Raw genomic sequence first — 16,635 nt, forward strand, 5'->3', positions numbered from 1 at the left:
AACAAATATCAGTGTAGTTGATTGCGCTTGTAAGTTTCCCAAACGCGTGTTAACACGTGGTACATGGATAGCGGCTCTGTATGTTTCCCAAACGCGTGTTAACACGTGGTACATGGATAGCGGCTCTGTATGGGAATCGACATCTGGTTGTGGTGAAGTCGACTTACGCATTCATTTCAGTTATTAACAACAAAACAAATCCACGTGGTAACGTGATAATATGATCTTATTCCCCGATACGAAAAACAGAGAGAATATTATAAAGACCACATGACGCCAAGTGTACTAATCTGATCCACGAACAAGTGATAAGATCAAGTAATAACCTATTTATCACAGGACCAACACCGCCCAAAAGGCTAAGTATATTATTTTGTTTTTCGGCGGTCATTGGTACTTTCAATTTATTGTGAACAGTGCAAGAAGACATTCTATACAATGAGCCCATATACCTCAGTGCAATATATGTGCCAAGGCGAATTGCTTAAAGGGCGGTAGTCATCGCGCATGCGCGAGATATATGGGACCCATATAAACAAAGATGGCGACTTTGGCTGTTGAGCAGATCAACGAGTATAAACCGAGACGTCTCAAAGCTGTAATTAGGTATTTTTAGGTGATTAGAAGGTATCGAAGGAGTCACCGGATGTAATTAGAGCAAGTCGCGTCCAGGTCAAACCTCATACTTGTGATTTCCATTAGAAGAGCGCATTGGATTGTGGGGGAAATCAATGTTTATCAACACAAATGTCGCACATGCGCAGCGCAAAAACTACCGCCCTTTAAATTTCAACATGGTAGGTACTCTTGTCACTCAAATTGAACCTCAAATTTACGACGTGGTATTAACAATGTTTTTAGAATTGTGACTTAGATTTTTAATGCTGTACACAACTTTCTACAAAATAACGGAATACGTTAACTGATATATCTCAGACTATCAGCACTCAGTTGATTGAATATTTCTTGACCAGAAACATTATTAACGCCATAAGTGAACCTATGAATTAGTTGTCATCATTTGAAGTTAATCTATGTATATTCATTGAACAATGAGTCTTTGGTGCACATAATATTTTTAACAGATCGGATTGAATATGGCCGACTAATGGACATTTAGTTTTAACAAATTCTGTGTCAGGGTCATAACTCTGTCATGTCTTAACCAATCACATTCACATTTCACATATACATTACATCATGCATAAGAACGTGCATTCGTTTCAAAATTAAATTCAAGACGGCTAGTGATATGAATTCGTCAAAATCATTTTTTCTGTCATTCCAAAACCGGATCACAGTTGTGTTAAAAACCAATCCCTTCCAAACTTAGTATATATATATATATATAGCACATATCATACACTTTATGATTTAATTGAAGATTTTCGAATGATGGTCATTTTAGATGTAAAAGATCATCAAAAATAAAATCAGATTTTATTACAATATCTGGCGGGGTTTTTTTTAACGAATGCAGATAAGGACCACATATCTCTGAGATGCCTTTACCGATCTCATTCAACACAAGTACACACACATGTACGAATATATCGGCTCCAGTTTGAAGCATCCTTGCCATACCGATGTCAGTCATAACAGATAATAAAGACATGAATGTCTTTATAAACCATAACATTACGTAGCGCATATGTACGTATATTCCACGATTTGTATACGTAATCATATCGGCGTATACCGAACATATACCGTGAATATACACAAAGTGTATATCTGCGTATACAATCGCATATCAACAATTTTGTCCAGTGAGAGTTAAAAAGCAACCAATTTACAGTTAGAAGAAAGAACAGAAGGCAGCAACGAGAATACTTTCTCACTTGTTACAGATCTGGTCCTTGACCTCAATGAATGTAACATGAATTATGATTAAAACCCGTATACAAATCCCAAACGATAATTTATTGTTTCGTTTTATGACACTCAGCCCCGGGACATGACTAAAATAATACATCACGCTCTTCGATTGTGGTCAACATTCATCTGCAAGTAGCGAAGTCTGCATTTAATCCCGACTGTGATGTGAGATACTGAAATCTGTCAACAAACCACTTTCAATTTGTACGATGTATAATAAAACAGGTCATACTGCAACAGAGCGTATGATACAATATATCATATATCGTTCACTCTGGATCTTATACCAGATTGCGTTGACATGTTTACACATGACTTGTTATAATATATATAGATATAGTTCTTGTCTTATCACTTTTGTTTTTGAGTAATCTTGCAGCAAGTTATGCGTACACAATATTGAAAGCCGGGAGAACGAACTATTGAATAATTCACAAAATCAAGGAATTACCTAATTTGATTTGACAATTATTTTCATCACTTATTTATTTCTTGGATCAACAAACTTACTAGTAATTTCATAATAAAATTACTAGTAATGTTGATTTAACCATCGATCCAAGAACTCATGACATACGATGCCCATGTAACCGGCTCATATAATGTGTAGGGGTCAGCCAGAACGTTACCTTATTCGACACGACGGGGAAAATTACAGCGCAGTGTGAGACGGACTATATTAGATCGGAGAAATATTTTAGTTGATTCATATCTGTACATTGGAAATGAACTAGAGTGAACAATTACACGAGCTTACAGCTCTCACAGATTGATTTGGAATTTATGCATGAGTGAACTTTTAATTCCAATTACACTCAAATACCATGTCTCTCAAAGTGGCTTATTATTTACCACATAATTTAACTAAATCAAAATCATATTATTAGGGAATACTGGCTAAGTAAACCATCGGGCTTTTGAAAGATTGTGAACAATAAGTTTTATTAATAAATATTTTAACCAAGAACAAGAAAAAGGATTAGGGAAATGCCAAGCTTATTTATTTACCGATTATATGATATATAATATAACAATTCATGAATCGATTTGAACAAAATTATTTTAATTTTATATTTATACTATAACCAATATCACTTGGAGAAAACAATTGTTGATACAAACTGTACATTCTCTCACACAATCTCCTATCATTACCTAAAGTAGAGATACGTTGCCAATTCTGTTTTTCAAACATCATTAACTATTTTCTTACTAACGACAAACGTTTTACCGTCTCATTATACCAGGCTGTATTGTTTTTTTTTGGGGGGGGGGGGTTTCTCAAGATGACAAAGTTCCGCTTGAAATGCAACTGACAATATCTAAATCTATTGTCAGTGATGTAGCATTTCGTGCTCAATTCAGTATTCAGAAAGCGATCTACTTCGAAATAAAATGCACTGTTAAATTGAATAGACTGAAATTACTGCACACCTTCGGAAAGCAATTAACTTCGCAAAGGCGGACACGACAGAAGGCAAAGGAGAACATAATCGTCCATTTATCAAAGACGCGACCTTTGCCCTGAAACTGTGCAATGAATTTGAATAGGAATTAGCAGTGATATCCGAACAATCACTCGTGATGATGGGCACCAATTTGTAAGATATAATGCTTATCTGTACAAGAAAAAAAAACGCTTGAAACAAAACAAAATCACATAATATAAAGTTATAGAAACCTTGTGAATAATAAAGGCAATGGAGATTTGATAATCAGTTAGTGTAACTACACTTAAGGAACATCGAGGAATGGTCTTCCCTCACGTGATCAATCTTTCTAAGACCCTGCAATCAATCACGTAATGAGTATCATTGATGTATATGCAAGACACGTATATAGATTATTCGTAAGATACGCTCTAGAGCATGAGGGCTGTCCACATTATACTTAATCAGAATAGCTGAGGGTGAATACGCAAAGACCGAATCACATATGTTTTTCATAATCAACTTTATCTATCCTTGGAGTTTACGCAATATATTACTGAATTCCTCAGTAATTGTCAGTGATTGTAACCCGATGAGAGTAATTAGCTGCGATAAAAACTACGAATAAAAAAGTGCAAATTTTAATTAAGTAGCACCAATCAATACATTTGCGGTTACTTCGATGTATTAGTGGTTACTAGGTGGCTCCGATTTAAGTTATGAGAATGCTGTTATTAGATCAATACACGCAGGCATGCAGCAATTTAGTTGGAGATGTTGAATTGTTCGAGTTACAAAAATCGAGTTACGAAAACATCGAGTTAAAAAATAATCACACCTATCTTTTATAAACCACGCCCACTTTTGCGAAATTACGTCCAAATTGTAACTCAATGTTCAATTAACAGAACAAGATAAAATATATGTATTGCCCGTTCCTTGAAGATCGGTTAACTGTTAATATAAGTTCGAGTTATTAAATGTGGACGTTAAACAACAGTAACAACTTGTGTTGTTACTTTTACGTTTGGTGAGCATCGAGTTTGGTCGTGGTTTCACAAAAGAGGGCGAGGTTTCTAAAATATGGGCGTGGTCATTTGTGTAACTCGGTGTTTTTGTAACTCGATGCTCGTTACTCGATATTCGTTACTCGAACAAACCAGCATCTTATTTGGTTGGAAGAAAGCGAGTCAATTTCATTAATGATTTTGTCAAAATGTTATTCAACTGATTTTGCGATTGTCAGCACGCTGAACAATTGTTCGTGTTGTTGGGTATTCAATTTAATCGAGGAAGGAATAAGATTTCATTATGTTATTTTGCTGATGTATTGATTTTAATTTAACCACGCGTTTGATTGTTTGTGTGTTCAAAACTATTTTTTCAAACCAGCGAGCGTACACAAATAACGTGGATCATCGCACATGCGATTAGTCAGTAAGTAACTCAGTAAGTCCGTTCCTATAGTTGAGTGCAATATATTGCTTTTGAATTACGAGATTATAATATCGATGCGATATGATTTTTTTATATATTAATTGGATGAATACATATGGTTTATCAGAATATTTTACAGTGAAAACTAGCAACGACTTGGAGAATACGTTTTCATTGTGGTAGATATCTTGGTCTGTCTGCTGACTCCTATCTCACAGATGGAAGGGAAAACCTAGCATGCTACAATATAAATAACCAAACAAGTCATTCGCTGCACAGCCAGTAACCGGTGTACCCACACAATAGGCCATCCATCGAAACATCACATTGAACAGCGTGTTATTACAGTAGGCAAACCAATATTTGAAGTTGTTTTCCTTTTCGCTGTCATTAATACACGAGTTTTGCTTAACCATAGCACATTTTAGCAACCAAATAACTAAACTATCTTTAAATATACCCGAACATTTTGTATTGAAATATTTAAAGAATCTAAATTCTGCATGAAAGTATGTACTTTACTAATTTTTCAAAAACTTTAATATACAATGTCAATGCACTCTACAATAATGTGGAATGCTGCGTCATGAATAGCAGGTATAGCACAGGATACGTTGAGATTCAACGGGGAGTACGACAGGGAGACCCCCTGTCCCCCTTGCTTTTTATTCTGGTTTTAGGTCTAATAAAGATATCAGGGGTGTTGGGGTTTTGGGAAAAGAAGTAAAGGAAGCGGCATTTGCAGATGATATGTCATGCTTCCTGTCAGATGTGGAATCCGCCTGGGAACTAATTGGGTTGCTTATAATTTTCAATAGATGCTCAGGATTAAAAGTAAATAGAGAAAAGTCAGAAGGAGTTTGGCTGGACAAATGGAAAGACAGACAGGAAAAGCTGTTCGGGGTCAATTGGCCCACGTCCCCTATCAAAATCGTAGGTATTTACTTCTCCGGCAATCAGAAAGAGTGTGGGAGAAGGAATGCTATTAAAGCTTTGGGCAACTTGAAAAGTTCGCTTAACCCTTGGAGAAAAAGACGATTATCCTTATTTGGGAAAGTCCAAATTGTTAAGACTTTCGGCATTTCACAATTTAATTATATAGTGGGTGCCTGTGCAATATGAAATAAGATCATCCAAGAGGCACATAGAATTATTTATAACTTCATATGGGAAGGAAAGGATAAAATAGCACGGAGAACAACGATAGGGGGCGTGGGCCAAGGAGGCATTAGTATGCCTGATTTACATACTTTAAGAAAGCAACAGAGGATCCTATGGATCAAAAGGTATATACAGCCAAACATGACTCATCCATATAAGCAATGTATAGAAAACAAGGGAGGCAATCTTATTTTTAAGTGTAATTATCATTTTGAAGCATTATTGCTTCGGTGCTCTGACTTCCTCTCGGAAAGTCTTAGGATCTGGGAGGGGGAAACCAAGAAAGTGTATGTTGATACAGACCAAATTATTTGAAACAACAGAATATTAAAATAGGTGGCAAATCAATTTATTATAAGTAGATGGCCCAAATGGAAATATATAAAATGTCGGATCTGTTTGATGGAAAACATTTGATTCCTTGGGAAACTTTGGCCAATGATGACTTTTCATTAATAACAACACTAAAGTGGTTAGGCCTTGTGGCCGCCATACCAGGTGATATGAAACAAAAAGAAAAAGAGATAGACGAGGTATGTTTAACCATCTCAGGAATTCATACACCATTGGAAGACATTTCAAAATCAAATCTGAATGAGGAATTAAAAAAGAGAGTGTTCGCATCGCCGGTAGGTCACACGGCATTGGAGGCTATAATGAAACCAGAATTATTAGAATGGAAACACATGTATGAATTAATGTTAAAAATATCAATAGATTATAAATTAAGAGAATTCCAATTTAAATTGTTACACGGAATCATTTATACAAATGAGAAACTCCATAAGATTAATCCAGTTAAGTTCTGCAATCAGATGTGCACCTTTTGTAACAAAGAAATAGAGAATATTCAACATTTATTCTATGATTGTGATTTCACAGTAGCCCTATGGAGAGACTTATTATTCTATTGGGGAAACTGTTAAAGTTACAAAAAATACCAAGTAAACTGTGTATGATCTTTTCCGACCCAAAGGAAATATTAACGGTTAATTTCATTGCACTGCTTGTCAAAAAACATATATATTTTTGCAAAATGAATGAAAAAAAAACTTTATGAGACTGACTCTATATATCAAAAGAGTATACCGGTCTGAGAGGTTTATTGCACAAAAAAATAACACTATGGTAAAACATCTGAAAAAATGGAATCTGCTACTGCCCTTTGTGAAACAGGCTCACTGTAGCAAAGTCTATTTTTTTCACCAGGAAGAACCTACTTGAAGTTATGTTACTTTTTGTAATTCTATGGAATGTAGCTCATTAAGTACCCAATAAAAAAAACTACAAATTATAAAAAAATATACAGTGTTCATTGTATCGTTGTCAATTGTAAGGGAATAATGTATGGGTTATTATATTACGTTGGACAATTACAACAACATAATGACTTTCCGTAAAGAAATGTGTTTGTTTGTTTGTAGTTAAGTTTATAAATATATAAGTAATTAGACAAAGTATTGTTCTTTGCTCTTTAAACAATTATAAAGCAATTGCTAACTTTGTTAACTTTATTGACATCATAATAAGAAACTATCACGAAGTGTTGCATTTAAATATTCAAATCCAATAACGCATGCGCAGTCGTAATAATGAGAAGAACAGATTACTACATGGTTTTGCTGATGAAAAAATAACAAGTAACTTCATTGTCACATTCGTCACTCATTATTTAAAACGGCTTGACGTGAAAATATACAATATCAACGCTTGGCGAAATAAATCTGGAATATTGGGAAATATTTGATTAAAAAAGGCTCTTCAAACAATTTTTCGAATAACAGAACATTAGTCTAAGAACTGTGACTGTTGTAAACTGTATTTCCCTATTAACTAGAATCTCTAGAAAACACACACCTGGTCGTATTTCGATGTATTACATTAAAAGCAATTTAGTTACGTTTCTTGACTAAAGAAGTCAATATGTGGCTTTATTTGTTGCTCATTATCCGTATTCCCATCGGAGCTTTGTAAATTGGCAGACCAATTACACCGAGATACGGAGCATGTACTGTCCGTGTAGCGACGAATGCAAATTGACCTTCAGTTGGATGTTTCTTTCTCAGCACGAAAACGCTCATTGAAATAAGTGGCATTACCGATTCTATGCAGTACATTGTTGAAAAAACACAGACACAGTCTGCTTTCAAATACACGTATTTAATTATGATTTACAGCGTGGGCACGCCAAGGAGACTAAATATGTGGAATGGCTTTAGGTGGCTGATCATATCGCTAGCAAGAACGCGTAAACCAAGCTGTGAATGTTATAACAACAATGACGTACGTTGACAAAACATATTTTTTTTGTGTGTGTGTCAGCTTCGAGTCCACAATATTTTAATTATGCAAACACTCTCTGTTTCACAGATGAACAATGGATTACACACTGAAATGCTGACATTCAAAACGATTTCAATACACAGCGTTTGAACCAATTATGTAAATACTATTTTCTGTTACTGTTGCTTAATTCGTTTAATATACCTCCATGATCGATCATTAGTTCTCCAATATGCGTAAATATGCGTTTCACAACATTGCTTTTAACATCATTTGGCCGATTGAATATTAATCAGAGCGATGCGAGGTTGAGAGTTGCATATATGAGGTATTGAACTTCTTCTGCTTCGATCTCTCTAACCAAAAATAAATGGAAAGCTGATATTCTTGGCAATTATTCTAATGCGTGTCTGCGTCACAGAGGCTGTGCTTTCATCATACTTGTGACGTCTCTCAACATACATTTGTGAGGTTTCCTGAAACAAAAATAAGAATGTCATGACCATTAATCCAGTGGGCCGCTGATAATTGCTTGACGGTAATAGTGCATTATGTTGAGGAAGGTATACACTGTGACAGCATACTACAAACATATAAACTTGAAAGCGATAATACGGTACTACGTTTTTACCACTAGTAACCGCAATTTATTTTTTTTCTCTTGATTCAAGAGACTTTTGTGAGCATAAAACACAACCCAACATGACAATTATTGGAAAAAGTTAATACATGCTCAACCACGCCACACAGACTATAAAATGTGCTTGTGGCTTTTCGTATCATCATAGATATTTATCTATACCCGTGTTTTCAAATATTGACATCCGCTCATTAGATCACATGTCTCCCCGGAGGTATGTTTAGGTCGCTTCTCCATAATACCACAGTCACGACATATTCAAAAATATTTTATTTTTGTTATGTTTTGCCAGTGTTTGCTTCCTTCAAAGCTTTTGGCCGTGTGTCTGCGGGTTAATCAAATTGTCATGAATTGTCATGATGTTTTTTAGAAGTGTCCAACTATTTTTGGGGATAATCACTCTGCGCCTTGTTGTCATGTAGAACAATCTTGAGAATGATTCTTCAAGGGAAACTCAATTAGTTGTTAGCGAGTGTTCATAAATTGGAAGGGGCTTGCACTATAAACAAGAGTCGACAGTTTATATTTTGAGAGAGGATCCTATGGATCAAAAGGTATATACAGCCAAACATGACTCATCCATATAAGCAATGTATAGAAAACCAACTGTCTGGGGTGGGAGGCAATCTTATTTTTAAGTGTAATTATCATTTTGAAGCATTATCGCTTCGGTGCTCTGACTTCCTCTCGGAAAGTCTTAGGATCTGGGAGGGGGAAACCAAGAAAGTGTATGTTGATACAGACCAAATTATTTGGAACAACAGAAATATCAAAATAGGTGGCAAATCAGTTTATTATAAGTAGATGGCCCAAAAGGGAATATATAGAATTTCGGATCTGTTTGATGGAAAACATTTTATTCCTTGGGAAACTTTGGCCAGAGAGAGATCTGGCTTCGGTTGAGATTAAAGACGCTGCATATGCAATATAGTATGGGGATTAATGATGCGGCTGTAGGAGATTTGCACTCCCGGAGTGCTTTCTCTAGTTATAAATATAATTATATTTTATAGTTCTAGTCTAAGGCTCAAGACCGGAAATTACATAATAATCTATCCGTATTGTAGATAATTACAATAGGATATGCACATTTTGATTCAAACTGTGATCGTCTTGAAGAATGTTGTGAACAGGGAAGAATTTTTGTCTGTTGATTAAAGTTTTCAACTATGTTACAAATTATTACCCACTCTATCTTAAATCGGTTAAATCGATCGGAGCATAGCTGTGAATGGTTCGTGGTGTTTGTGTCTTCAATCAAAACAACTGTGACAGTTTCCGTAATGCATTATTACTGAAAATGCGGCAGCGGCTCAGATCTTAGAAAACCATATATACCCGAGTAATGGTTTTCTGAAAATATATACATATATACTATACCTACTTGTTGGGTATGAGAATATTTTAATTATAAATTAATTAGTAATGTATTTCCCCTGTTGCTACATTAATTACAGAGTAATTATTATTATACCCCCGTCGATTTCTTAATAACAAGATGAGTTAAAGTATGACGTCACTGATAATTGGGTGATAGTGACAGTACTTTCAATTTTTGCCAGGTAATTTAAAGCGACATTGTCTTTTTTCAACGAGTTTCTAGAGGTTGCTGGCTCGATTTACACTTTTTGCAAATCTAACAGTTGGGCTCCTATCACATGTATCATACATAACTTACAGACAAACACGCTTATTGTTTGTTTTTTTAGAAGCTCTTGAGCAGACGCAGTTAACAGGTTATCGCCTCAAGTCACACTTAATACACTCATTACGGCGAATAAATACGACCCACCGAAGACTACCTCCATGAGAACTCACTATTTACTGAACTACATAATGTGGCAAATCTGTAACTTGTCAACGTAATTTGTAACCATATACAAAAAGAAATGTCACAATGTTGTTGCAACTTTACCAAAAATATTACCGATCATATAAGTTTTTTCTTCAAGGAAACGATTCATTGGTGAAATATATATTTTATTCCGTCAAAATATTACATTCATGCAACAACAAATAGTAGTAATATGCTAATTGTATGTGGTGTTGTACATTTCAATTCCATACTTAGGTTTAAATTGTTTTTGCCTGTCTCATACAGGAAATTCCAAGAACAAAACAATAGCGCTGTGGTCTTATTTAATGCAGTCATTCAATTGAAAGCGTATGACGGAGGGGGTGTTATAATTGCATACAGCTAGCCTCTGCTGATGACTTTGGAGATATAATTACGATTTAACTAGACAGTTGTTTTTGCCATTTTTACGACAATTCAGACACATTCGATGATGCTCACTGCAGGCCATTTCGAATTGTGCTCTTTTCGAACGACGAGGTGTGGTGTAGTATGTAGCGTGTCAACCTGTAGTGGTGAAGCGTTTGCCGTAATCACGGATTTAAATCCCGTGTTTCGTGTTGTAATTAATATATGTTCATGCGCGTGCCTATTTATTTAGCTCCTTAGTGCTTGAATTGCTCAACACTTGAAGCTTCTATTGAATTAAGCACATTGGTTTATATAGTAATTGCCCTGTGTTCAATTCACCTAAGTGAGTGTTGCTACTAAAGTGTCGAACTACATTCAATTATATAGCTATCAACTGGTGCTAGTGATGAATCAGCACGCCAGGACACCATGGCATGTATTCATAGTCTTCTGTTCCGTCTAATTAACGAGGAAGTTAGTTTAAACGTGTTTGTACTCTTTCATAAGATATGAACAGTCTGAATTTATTTATTTATTTATTATATAACCCACGTGCTTGACTGAAGGTGTAAATATTTATTACTTTCAATGAGTAACATAGTTTGACCTCTGAATTGTTTGAAGAAGGTTTGGTGAATGTAATTAAAATTAAAATGGATGAATGAACGGAGAGGGGAAATTGAGTGCATTGCGGGGCTTCATAGATTGGATTCATTTGGGAATAATACATTATTAATAAGAGAAACTCAAAGCGTTGTGTGTGGTGTATAACCATGATAAATACGTGGCACTTTCCCATTTCATTTCGACTAACAGGTTCGACTGAGTACGAAGCCGGGGAATGCATTCAGTTTCATATGTAAACGCAGTCACTGATAAATACGCTAGTCTGAAGCTCGAGCCCACTGAAGAACATTTCCGTGCCAGTGTGCTATCACTCGCGCATAAAGCTGGCCTCTAATTTCAAGGGCAATGGTCGTAGTGCAGCGCAAATTTCGTGTAAAAAACAATATATTTCACATAACATACGTTGTTAAAGTCGCCACGGAATCGATGTCGAATACGCCGCAGTGCGACGACCACTATCCTTTAACGCAATAATTAGTTTCACAACAGGGTTAGCCCTATTTCCTTATTTTCATTAATTGCTTGAATGTACGTGGGATTGTCGATCACAATTGAGTATATATTGTAAAATAAGGTTCTTTTGAAGTGCCCTTTTTTTTGTCAATTCAACAATCGATATCAAGTGATACAAAAACAGATTAAAAGAGAAACGCAGCGTGAAATAACTGTGAGCGAAAACCGTGAACTAACGCTGAGCGCGTCAATGCAGTTAGTGAATAGGACGCCACGTTGAAAGGACGCTCTCACGTTGATGAACGGTGGCTGGGAGCAAAAATAAATTAAAACCGCAAGTGGCATCGGTGGGATTCAGACGGGAACGGGTTAATGACCTAATAATGTATATATGGATTGTATGGCCAAGGTTAAATTCAGGGGACAAGATGATATTCATAAGCCTTCGTTGCATGCGGTTGTGAAGTTATTAAATATTAAACAAACACTGTAAAGCTTACTAACTAGCTTATTTAAATACGTAATTCTAACAAGTTGACAACGGAAAGTTATTAAAAGTTGATAAGCTTTGTTCATATTTAACCACCTTACGTATACTGATCATGGAAAACATGGCAGCCATTGGTGGTAAATACCTTCTTGGATCGATGCATCTTTTAATTTGCGGTGTTTTGAAGTGTATTGAGGATGAAGATTCAATACATACTTAACAGTATAAAGGGTATTTGTTTGCAAGTTAATTCTTATTCCTATGATATGTCCCCTGTGGTGAGCGATATAGGCGAGGTCAATGACACATTTTGCCCTGAACAATGACGTATTTGTCTGTAAACAGAAGTAATATTTGGAAGAGGAAGACCTTCATATCTTATTACTAAAAATCAGTTGACATATCTAGTCGATACTAGATTTACTGTTTCGTGTATTAGTCAGTTATTTAGTGTAAGTGAGCGAACAGTGGGAATGTCATGAATTTGTTTTTGCGTATCTGTTGACCGACTTAATTAACTGATTATTAGCGAATTGCTGTGTTATGTCTGTCATCGTGTAGGTCTATTTGAAGTTTTGGACGGAACTTGGCTCAGCGGTTTGGAACTAATTACAAGATACCGTCGCTATTCTGACATCCGTAGTTATTAATGTAGTGAACGATTAATCAAAAGATATGACGTATTCAGTACTTAGTGTGATTGGCTTTATGATTGAAGGTTACGCCCTAGAGTCTTTTTACTGCATTGTAATTGGTCAGAGTTTTGAAAATGAATAAAGAGAGTTTGAGTTGGTCTTGGCGAATACTCCAGGACAGACGCAGCCTTGGGCAGTCGAGTCCAGTCCGAGAGAGTCCAGGGGCGAGCCTTGAGGCAGTCCAGTCTTGGGCTAGTCTTGGGTCAGCCTTGCGAGAGTCTTGGGGACTTTTCCTCAGGGCGCTGTGTCTTATAGAGTGCTCCAAAAGATCGACTAAGACGAGAGCTGAAACGTATTTCGTTGTGTGTGCCTTATTTGACAGTAAGGTATAAGTGACTTTCCCGATCCCGTACCTCAAGGGGACGAGATAGAGAGACGAGACGAGTTTCCCCCTGACAAGTGTGGAGAACCCGAGAGAAAGAAGATTTCCCCCTGATAGGAATATGAGTAAGCTTGATATCCAAACAAGGACTACATATTCTGCATATTCCCGACGTTGGGTTAGATTCCGTTTTAAGAAACGATTTTCCTAATTTGTGGGGTTTCAACATTGATTCTTAAACTAGGAAATTGTTCACTAAGGACTTTATTACTAGAAACGTCATGTGTCAATTTGGTCAACGATCTGTCTGCGTCGGGAGAACCCAAAGGCGCCGACAATATTTGTGTGGAATTTTTTTTTTTTTCTTTTTTTCTGTTTTTCAATTTCAGCCCTCCCCAATGGCATGCTACACACTACACAGTTTGACCATGTGTAGCAAAAATCTAAAATACTGAGAGGTGCAACATGACAAATTACATCAACAATTGATAGCTGTAAAACAGCAACAAGGTACTTCAGAAAAATCCAAAATGGAGGGCAAAACGTCAGATCAATGTGTTCAGTAGTTCTGAAGAAGTTACAGTTACAAATCTTATAATCTACATCAAAATACAAACACAAATCACGAAGCCACTAACCAGAAAGTAAACTTACCGCATGACTACAATTCATCTTGTCGACACATACTTTAAACTGTGTGTTGCAGTTTCGTGTTAGGAGAATTACTTCGGACAAATTCGACTAGTCTCAATTCACAAATTTAAATAAAATGTTCAGGCCCTGCAACCAATAAAATGTATGCAATTAATCGATTCTGAAATCTTTCTTGCGACATAAATACAGTTAATTATTTATAGAGAATGATTTAATAGTTGAGAGACAGTTACTTTATCGCCTTAGAAAGTTGGCACACCAACTACACCCGCCCTGACCAATTCAATATGTAACATCATATGCCAAATAATAGAATATTGTTATTTTTCATCAACACTGATACAAATAGTTTTGTGAGGACAACATTACCTTGTTTTGTAAGTTTATTATATAATTTTTCGCGGATTGTAAACAATCTAGTAGTTAGCGATCAAAGGTTATGCTGGACAAGCGCAGGAGCTTGTCATAACAATAACTGATTTGAAGAATGGAATAACAGAATAATCTTTTCTGAAATACTTTTAAATATTCCTACCAGTTTTTTTTTATTTAATTAGGTATGATCTGTATATTAATTAGCCATTTGTATCACCCAGTCGGACTGTGGGGTCATAAATGGGAGGTGATGGTTTCCTTGCTACGTATAGTGGTCAGAGACGCGCACATGTTTCAGATACGATACAAACGTCTCGTATGTAGCGTTTAAAAATAGAATTTCTGAATGAAATGCACATCCACAGGAAATTGAAAGAAATGAAGGTCTTCAATTAAACACTCATTATTGTGTATGTTTCAGAGGTTTCAATTGCCACCATGTATTCAACCACCTTTTTCAATTATGAAATAGCATTTCCGCGTTTTTCTTTTCTTATTTGCTACCTCGCATAAATATGTCCATGTTGGACATCTATTCAACCAATACTGTTGCTGCCAATACATTAATATTCAGCATTTATTTTTAATGATTACCTGACAACCGCTGGTAATAAATTTGACCAATGTCTCCCTGGAACTGTAAATAATATTGATAGCCCTATAAATACACGAATCCCTGGAGATCAACTTGTCTGTTGCAACTGTCCAAAGAGGGAAATGGAAATTCAAATTGGCAAGACTTTTAGGAAGTCTGGGAATTGTGTTCACAAAAACGAGCTGTCAGTTCCTAGAATCAGGATTTAAAAAAGTCGTCACTATACAATATAAAATAAATTAACTTGTATTATAGTTCTTTGTAGACATACTTTCTAATAAATAAATAAATTCTACGCCTTTGATACGGCAAACGAACATTATTATATCGGTGACACAAGTATAACAATTGATATAACTCGACATACTGTGATAGACCGTGAATAACAGGTGAAGGTCAACGTAAAAAGGAAATTAAAAACACACTTTCAATAACACGTATTGTCCTTCATGTATACCCCAAGTTATATATGGGTGAATGAGGCGTATACAGACGTTCTCATGAATCGGGAATACTTATTTCTTTTGAAAAGCGTAAACAAAGATGCATTATATTACAAGCTGTTACATCGTAGCGATACGAGTGAATGCTCTACCGACAGCCAATCGGAATGACAATTGTAACATGACCTGACGCTTCCCTCCAATTACTCGTAATGTTGTATCATCATTATTAAGGGAATACATTTGACGTTGGTGGCGATATTTCGGATTACCGCGTGCATTTTACTCATGCGAAAAACATTACTAGAAAATATAATGTCCTTCTAAATTAGTTTTATCAGCGGAATAACACACTGTGGTCTTTGATTTTTGAGCTCATCTTCCAATATCAACACTTCTCACATACTGTAGGGAGTATAATATAGAACTAGATTTCGTATCGGTAATTCCAAACATGCGTCACTATATGTATATAATTACCGGTATAGATTCTCATGAATTTTGTTTATGAGTCGTACCGCGTCGGTTATTATTATCTAAGAAATAAAACAGCAACGCCATGCCTTCCAGCTATGATTCCCAAGAAAACACGGATACGTATATATCATTTATTTAATGAGTTACGAAGTGTGTTTTTAGCTGGAGGTACGCAGTGAAAATCAGTATCAACAAAAAAATGTTTTTTTTATGCGTTAATATGTGTTACTACACTGTGTTACTATAGATACCTTCAATGATGGATACGACGTGTGAAAAAGCATAAACGAACTGGCGATAAAGACAACATATATGTTTTCGTGGCTTTCGATAATTCTCTAAATAATAACGTAATTAATGTATTTATTTCGATCATTAATGGCACATATATTGAAAACATTCTGGCCACGACATTGTGATTTCATAACGGAATATTGCAAAACTATATTGTATTAACACAACTGTATAA

At 35.7% G+C, this 16,635-nt stretch overlaps 1 long non-coding RNA gene across 1 annotated transcript in view; it reads left to right on the forward strand.

Moving 5' to 3' along the window:
- LOC146739509 (uncharacterized) overlaps nucleotides 1-13,593 on the forward strand; it is a 271,508-nt gene extending 257,915 nt beyond the window's left edge. Inside the window, exon 2 of the long non-coding RNA XR_014930209.1 lies at nucleotides 13,443-13,593. This is a non-coding gene — a long non-coding RNA (uncharacterized LOC146739509). The remainder of the gene's footprint in view (nucleotides 1-13,442) is intronic.
- The last annotated feature ends 3,042 nt before the right edge of the window (nucleotides 13,594-16,635 follow it).

Source organism: Saccoglossus kowalevskii, chromosome 8, assembly GCF_978046115.1.
Source record: "Saccoglossus kowalevskii chromosome 8, keSacKowa6.1, whole genome shotgun sequence".
Classification (NCBI taxonomy): Eukaryota; Metazoa; Hemichordata; class Enteropneusta; family Harrimaniidae; genus Saccoglossus; species Saccoglossus kowalevskii.